Raw genomic sequence first — 9,337 nt, forward strand, 5'->3', positions numbered from 1 at the left:
GTTTTGAAACATGTTCCAAGGTCAACAACATTGGCTTAGAGCAAGAACTATTCCGGGTGCCGCAGTAAAATTATTGCAGGGAATACTCAGTAAGGTCTGTATTCGGAAAGTATTCAGACCCCTTCACTTTTTCCACATTTTGTTACGTTACAGCCTTATTCTAAAATTGATTAAATTGTTTTTTTTTCTTCTCATGAATCTACACACAATACCCCATAATGACTATGCAAATGTAGAAAAAATAAAAAAACTGAAATATCATATTTACATAAGATTTCAGACCCTTTACTCAGTACTTTGTTGAAGAACCTTTGGCAGCGATCACAGCCTCAAGTCTTCTTGGGTATGACGCTACATGTTTAGCACACCTGTATTTGGGGAGTTTCTCCCATTCTTCTCTGCAGATCCTCTCAAGCTCTGTCAGGTTGGATGGGGAGTGTCGCTGCACAGCTATTTTCAGGTCTCTCCAGAGATGTTCGATCGGGTTCAAGTCCGGGCTCTGGCTGGGACATTCAAAGACTTGTCTCGAAGCCTCTCCTGCGTTGTCTTGGCTGTGTGCTTAGGGTCGTTGTCCTGTTAGAAGGTGAACCTTCGCCCCAGTCTGCGGTCCTGAACGCTCTGGTGCAGGTTTCTCTGTACTTTGCTCAGTTCATCTTTCCCTTCATCTTGACTAGTATCCCCGTCCCTGCCGCTGAAAAACATCCCCACAGCATGATGCTGCCACCACCATGCTTCACACCAGGGATGGTACCAGGTTTCCTCCAGACGTGATGCTTGGCATTCAGGCCAAATAGTTCAATCTTGGTTTCATCAGACCAGAGAATCTTGTCCTTTAGGTGCCTTTTGGAAAACTCCAAGCGGGCTGTCATGTGCCTTTTACTGAGGAGTGGCTTCTGTCTGGCCACTCTACCATAAAGGCCTGATTGGTGGAGTGCTGCAGAGATGGTTGTCCTTCTGGAAGGTTCTTCCATCTCCACAGAGGAACTCTGGAGCTCTGTCAGAGTAACCATTGGGTTCTTGGTCACCTCCCTGACCAATGCCCTTCTCCCCCGATTGCTCAGTTTGGCCGGGTGGCCAGCTCTAGGAAGATTTTAGGTGGTTCCAAACTTCTTCCATTTAAGAATGCTGCAGAAATTTTTTGGTACCCTTCCCCAGATCTGTGCCTCGACACAATCCTGTCTCGGAGCGCTACGGACAATTCCTACGACGTCATGGCTTGGTTTTTGCTCTGACACGCACTGTCAACTGTGGGACCTTATATGGACAGGTGTGTGCCTTTCCAAATCATGTCCAATCAATTGAATTTACCACAGGTGGACTCCAATCAAGTTGCAGAAACATCTCAAGCATGATCAATGGAAACAGGATGCACCCGAGCTCAATTTGGAGTCTCATAGCAAAGGGTCTGAATACTTATGTAAATAAGGTATTTCTGTTTTTTATTTTTTATAAAGGTGCAACAATTTCTAAAAACCTGTTTTCGCTTTGTCATTATCGGGTATTGTGTGTATATTGATGAGAAATATATATTTTTAATCCATTTTAGAATAAGGCTGTAAAGTAACAAAATGTGGAAAAAGTGAAGGGGTCTTTTTGCTGGCCTTTTACCCCACCCATTCCATTGGCGGCCAAATCACATCACGTGCTCTTACTGCACTACAGAAAACCCGCTAACTAAACAACAGTGCAGGGCAACTACACTCAAAAATCATTTTTTCACAGACCTCAAAAGTCATCCCCAGATGTGGTTTAAGCATTGTTATGAACACAGAAAATCTAATTTTTCTATTAAAAAAGTGTGAAAAAACTGGGGGAAACCAGAAAAAACAGGAAAAACCAAACCAAGAAAACGGAATTTGGGAAAAAAAACAGAAGTAGGCCAAAAAATAAACCGATTTTAAAAGGCCCTACCAACGTTTTTTGGGGGGGGAAGTTGAGTTCAGGTCCAATATTGACTATGCACCCAAGAGGGAAAGAGGTTGGGCCATCCTATAAATATTTTGTGAAATATAATATATCAAATTTAGCAGACGCTTTTATCCAAAGCGACTTACAGTCATGCGTGAATATATTTTTACGTATGGGTGGTCCGGGAATCAAACCCAATATCCTGGCATTGCAATGCTCTACCAAGATGCATGACAGGGTTTAAAATGCTTTGTGAAGCCTCAATTTAATATGATTCATAAGGCCTTTATTAAGCAGTGGTAATGCCCCCCTTTATAATGCACAAGTTTGTCATATTTGACATAGTGGGTTATGTCACATTTGACATTGGTGGTTATGTCACACAGTTATGCCACATTTATGAACCCTTTATAAAGCATGACATACGGTTATAGATGGTTTGTAACACATTTATGTAGTGTTTATGATGGCTTTATGAAGGCTTTATGAAGCCTCTATAAGCTGCGTGTCATTTAAAGCGGGACCTCATACAGTATTTAACCCCTTTTTTTAGGCACTAAACTACTTCCATATATACTTCCATAAACATTTTTTACTGGTACCGGGCTGCCTTCGGGTGAGTCTTGTAAGGCTTGTGGGCATCCTAGATACGTACGTGCTCGTGAGAGTCTCATCTTTCCACAGAGTGGTCATATTAGTTTTTGGCCAAACCGTTCGGACACTGAAGACGTTTTCGGGAGAAGAGTGATTTTTGGGGGATGTCTCATGGTCTGACAAACACCGCTGTAGCTCGGTCAACTTTCACCGTCTGTCATTGAAGAACCAGATAAAATATTTTAGCAGACATGTCACATGAGGGCGGTGGACATCCCATGTATATGGAAGAGCCATAGTATGTATACTTAGTTATTGTGTACATTACATATTTAGAAGGTGTGAACATGTAGGCTGAGCAAACATTTAACAGAGAACATCCCAAAAACATAAAGCAAGTACTTTGTACTTTGAGACACTATGCCTTTTTAGGGCTTTTAAGCTCCAACTCCTCTCCTAATGTACCTAAAGTCTGTGGATTATGTCATTTTAAATATATTGGAGAAAGGCCGCCACTTAAATACTTTGGTCAGTTTGTAATACCTTGTGAATTAAATTAAATTATAGTGGCTGGTGGGGCTCTACTTGGGGAGAGTGGGTCCACCTATAGACCGAAGTGAGATGAGTGAAGGCACCACACATACTTCAGGGAAGGGTTTGATGGCCTTCCAGCCCCTCCTCCCGATCCTTCGGATAGAGCCCATCTCCACTCTCACCAATAACCACCAATGGATCTTAGGTACACTAAAAAGGGTTCCAAAAGGGTTCTTCGGCTGTCCCCATAAGAGAACCTCTTTTGGTTCAAGGTAGAACCCTTTTGGGTTCCATGTAGAACCCGCTGTAGAAAGGGTTCTACCTGGAACCAAAATGGTTCTCCTATGGGGACAGCCGATGAACCCTTTAAGGTTCTAGATAGCACCTTTTTATAATGACAAACAAGGAATAACAATGACTTGACATCCTCTCCTAATTTGACCATAACTCCTCATTTTACAGCAGGTTTGCAAGTCACAAAAATAAATACAATTGCACTGTAGTATAGATAAATCCTTCCTTCCCAAGCCAAGCTTGTCCCTCTCCACCTCCCCCTTCCAGTTTTCCTCCCTCTTTTTTAACAACAGATTGTAGCAGTTTATTGGTTTTGGTGTGCATTAAGAGTATTTTAGCGATGTTTTCCTGGATAGCATTTAAATGTTAATTTCTCCCGTTTGTGTCTCCAAGATGCCCTTTCCTTTGAAGGCGGTCTGTTGGATTCGTGTCGCCGCGCTGTTTTACAAACCTCCCTGCCAGGCATTTTTATACATGACCCTAAGCATGATGGGATGTTAATTGCTTAATTAACTCAGGAACCACATCTGCATTCAATACACTTTGTATCCCTCATTTACTCAAGTGTTTCCGTTATTTAGTCAGTTACCTGTAGATGCTCAGTGTCCATTAAATTAAAACATATTTTTGCATTTAAACTACGTTTTAATATGCTTTCTTTCAGATATTTCCAAGGTTTTCAGTTCGATACTTAAAAAAAAAAAAAAAAAAAACTTTTTTGATTTTCGGTAACGGAGGTACCACACACCCAATTCTAAAACCTGATTTACATTAATTAAATCCATGAACAAATAATATTTACACATTAAACCTTTTAAAGTACTGTCCAATCATTAACTAAAAATAATTTTTAATGTACATACTGGAGATTGCTGTGGAAAACAATTAAAACTTGCAACACAGTCATGCTTGATGTTGTACTAAGTAACACTATGTTTAAATTATCATAACATTTGATAGGATACAGTTACAAACATAATGAAGTGTACTCCAGAAACTACAAAACGCCCTTTCTCATTGTACTGTAGATATACTGTAGCATGACCTGGCCCGACTATTAGAACAAACTGGAATTCCAAATAGTTAACAGATGTAGAAAGTCATCAATTAATGTTATATAACTCAACAGCAACACAAACTTTGTACTGGTTAAAGTAGTAGTAATTAGCTCATTTTCAATTCCTGTTGAAGAAGGTTTTGCTATGATGTGCCCTAATAAACATGACACTGGTGTGTGATCAGTCTAAATCTTCTACAGCTACATCTCTCTTCCCAGCGGTCCGAGGTCTCCTCCTCCTCCTCTTCTGGGTCAAAGTCTGAGTCACTGCAGCTGCTACTCTTCCCCTGCTCCCTCTCTCACCTGCTCTGTCCCAGAGTTTGGCACCTGACTCTCCAGTTCCTTCTCTCTCTCTCCCTGCACCTCAGAGCCGGGGCCATGATGGCGTTGGACGTGGTTCTTCAGACTGACGTGATTGAAGCACTTCTCACACTGCTGGCACTTGAAGGGCCACTCCCATGTGTGGAGGTGCATGTGAAACTTGAGGTGGCTCTTCTGGTTGAAGGACTGTTGGCACACCTGGCACATGTGGGGCTTCTGCCTTGTGTGAATAAGCATGTGCCTCTCGAGATGGTTGTTAGAAAATTATTTGTAACAAGTGGCAGATGTTTCTATTCAGGTTGCTGTGGGTTCTTAGGTGGCTCACACACTACGAAATGTTTATGCCTTTCCACCGGTAAATTGACATCCTTTTGTATAGCTGCTAACCATTATCTGCATCTTTGCATATCATACGCTGGAAAGCAATGATAAAGAATATCTTCATCATCTTGTGTGTTACAACCCGGTATAGGACCCAACCCACCATCACTGTGTTACCAAGTCAGTTTGTCCTCTTTCTTTGGTAAACCTTATGTTAGTGAGCAGACTTTAGGTAGTCTTCCTAAGCACACGTGTTGCCTCCCGCATTAACAATGTTCTACAGATACTGCACAGATACAACAGAAATATATTCTAAGAAGGGATATAAATATCTCTGGATGCAAACATCCGTTTGGTATACACAGACGGAAATGGGCGCGCAGGATATCCAGCTGTCTTACGTCCCCACCTTATCCACTTGTTGCCCTGGTGTAAACTTCAATAAATATATTATTAGCAACAATAATACAATAATAATATAACAATAGTACATTTCAAAACAGGGACAATCCAGGATACACAATTAAAAATAAATTCAACTCCAGGGGGCAGATTCAGACTTAGTAGTACGCCTATCCTACACACACCTTTCCTACGCATTTCTCAGTATTTGGTTTTCATACTTACCTTATTCAGTAGTGTAAGGCGCTCTGCAGATGTGGCTACCTTGCGTCATAGGCGAAATTACCACAGAGGATGGAGGGGCATGTCCCCCCCAATATTCAGAACAGGTCAATTCGTACCCCCAATAATTTCTTTTTTGTGGGGTTGGGGGCACCCTCAGATAGCATATGAACACGTCATAAGCAATGGCAAAATGTGTAGAATTGCTGGAAATTAGCCTTAACGGTCGACTTTGGGCACAAAAAACGGTCCAACTCCTCCTCTTTCTATATTTTCAAACAGAAATGGGGTGTGCCTTTGGTGGTTCATCGACGTGTCATTCTGGTCATGCACTCCGCGACCGACGTAGCTATTTCGTTAGCTAAGCTAGCCACTTGTAGCTAGCCAGCAATTCCTCCAGTATGTGTTGACGTTATTTCACAGGATTTGTTTTTCGACAGAAGCTGTAGAGATCGGTAAGAAATGGCACATTTGTAGCCAAATATCTTATTCATCCATTTATTAAAAAAAATATGCATTAAATGACCTGGTATGATGGCGCATTGATCAGTTATACAGTTTAAAGCTGTTATTTTTGCATTTTGGCCCAAAGTCGCCCTTTAAAGTAACTGTCCAGTGTTTCAAGATATCTATGAAATATGACCTATAAGTAATTACAATATGAGTGAAATAGTTTTACTTCCAAAAAATTGTAATTAATTATGTTAAAAAGCAGCTTTTCTGGTGAGGGTGAAACTGCTAAATGTTCTCTCATCCTCATAGCAAAATGTGAAGAATAGCATGACGAGCTATAAAACAGCATTCTTTTCTTTTTGTTCCAATACAAAATGTGTAGAATTGCAGGAAATTTGCTTTAAAGCTGCATGTGTAGAATAGCATTATAAAACTGTACATTTTTCCTTTGACCCATGGCAAAATGCGTTGAAATGCAGGAAGTTAACTGTTTTCCTGGGGGATTGGGGGCTTCCACTTATCCTTCCACGTATACTGTGTAAAAATAAATAAATAAACTCCATATACCCCTTAAAATACCCCTCAAGAGAGTCATAATAAGTAATGTGTAGAATTGCAGGAACAGCGTTAGGCATGCGTCAGGTTCAAACTGTTATGTCTTGGTCTGCGCTTCGCTCCATAACGATTTCATTAGCCTATACTTTATAAAATATATTATCAACTGTTACTAATGATCCTCGGCAACAACCACACGGCCGTGATGGTGTTTACAGAGGAAGCAAATGAAGGTAAACGAAACAATGTAATGACAGAGCGGCATGGACTAAGTAGAATATTATAGAATAGAATACAGTATATACATATGAGATGAGTAATGCAAGATATGTAAACATTATTAAAGTGACTAGTGTTCCATTTCTTAAAGTGGCCAGTGAATTCAATAGGCAGCAGCAGCCTCTAGTGTGCTAGTGATGGCTTTTTAACAGTCTGATGGCCTTGAGAGAGAAGCTGTTTTTCATTCTCTCGGTCCCAGCTTTGATGCACCTGTACTGACCTCGCCTTCTGGATGATAGCGGGGTGAACAGGCAGTGGCTCGGTGGTTGATGTCCTTGATTATCTTTTTGGCCTTCCTGTGACATCGGGTGCTGTAGGTGTTCTGGAGGGCGGGTAGTTTGCCCCTGGTAATGCGTTCGGCAGACCGCACCACCCTCTGAAGAGCCCTGCGTTTGCGGGCGGTGCAGTTGCCGTACCAGGCGGTGATACAGTCCGACAGGATGCTCTCAATTGTGCATCTGTAAAAGTTTGTGAGGGTTTTAGGTGCCAAGCCAAATTTCTTCAGCCTCCTGAGGTTGAAGAGGCTCTGTTGCGCCTTCTTCACCACACTGTCTGCGTGGGTGTACCATTTAAGTTTGTTAGTGATGTGTACGCCAAGGAACTTGAAGCTTTCCACCTTCTCCACTGCGGTCCCGTCGATGTGGATAGGGGGGGTGCATCCTCTGCTGTTTCCTGAAGTCCACGATCATCTCCTTTGTTTTGTTGACGTTGACTGAGAGGTTACTTTCCTGGCACCACACTCCCAGAGCCCTCACCTCCTCCCTGTAGGCTGTCTCGTAATTGTTGGTAATCAAGCCTACTACTATTGTGTCGTCTGCAAACTTGATGATTGAGTTGGAGGCGTGCTTGGCCACGCAGTCATGGGTGAACAGGGAGTACAGGAGGGGGCTGAGCACGCACCCTTGTGGGGCCCCAGTGTTGAGGATCAGCGAAGTGGAGATGTTGTTTCCTACCTTCACCACCTGGGGGCGGCCCATCAGGAAGTCCAGGACCCAGTTGCATAGGGCGGGGTTCAGACCCAGGGCCTCGAGCTTATTGATGATCTTGGAGGGTACTATGGTATTGAATGCTGAACTATAGTCAATGAACAGCATTCTTACATAGGTATTCCTCTTGTCCAGATGGGATAGGGCAGTGTGCAGTGTGATGGCGATTGCATCGTCTATGGATCTATTGGGGCGGTAAGCAAATTGAAGTGGGTCTAGGGTGACAGGTAAGGTAGAGGTGATATGATACTTGACTAGTCTCTCAAAGCACTTCATGATGACAGAGGTGAGTGCTACGGGGCGATAGTCATTTTGTTCAGTTACCTTTGCTTTCTTGGGTACAGGAACAATTGTGGCCATCTTGAAGTATGTGGGGACAGCAGACTGGGATAGGGAGAGATTGAATATGTGTATTCGTCTAAATTATTTTCGCAAGCTACCCGGAACATATCCCAGTCCGCGTGATCAACAGCAATGGTCGAGGATTTTAGCAGCCCGAGTACAACAGTCGATATGTAACAGCATCAACGTAACAGTTTTGCTTCCGTCCCTCTCCTCGCCCCAACCTGGGCTTGAACCAGGGACCCTCTGCACCCATCGACAACAGTCACCCTCGAAGCACCCGTTACCCATCGCTCCACAAAAGCCACAGCCCTTGCAGAGCAAGGGGAACAACTACTTCGAGGGCTCAGAGTGAGTGACGTCACCGGTTGAAACGCTACTAGCGCGCACCGCTAACTAGCTAGCCATTTCACACCAGTTAAACTCGTACGTTAAAGGTGGTGGAATTATTAAGGAATTAAGTCAAGGTCAGAATACAGCATATCTGTAGACACACCACCACCACACCTTCATTTATTCTATCTCCACCAAAAACGAATAGCGGGTAAATAGCATGTTATTCTCATTCTGACCTTGAATTTAAGCATATACAGCACCAGTCAAAAGTTTGGACACACCTACTCATTCAAGGATTTTTCTTTATTTTTACTATTTTCTACATTGTAGAATAATAGTGAAGATATCAAAACGATGAAATAACACATATGGAATCATGTAGTAACCAAAAAAGTGTTAAACAAATCAAAATATATTTTATATTTGAGATTCTTCATAGTAGCCAGCTTTTGCCTTGATGACAGCTTTGCACACTCTTGGCAACCAGCTTCATGAGGAATGCTTTTCCAACAGTCTTGAAGGAGTTCCCACATATGCTGAGCACTTGTTGGCTGCTTTTCCCTTCACTCTGCGGTCCAACTCATCCCAAACCATCTCAATTGGGTTGAGGTCGATTGATTGTGGAGCCAGGTCATCTGATGCAGCACTCCATCACTCTCCTTCTTGGTCAAATAGCCCTTACACAGCCTGGAGGTGTGTTTTGGGTCATTGTCCTGTTGAAAAACAAATGACA

This window comes from Coregonus lavaretus, assembly GCF_964263955.1.
Source record: "Coregonus lavaretus genome assembly, chromosome: 19".
NCBI lineage: Eukaryota > Metazoa > Chordata > Actinopteri > Salmoniformes > Salmonidae > Coregonus > Coregonus lavaretus.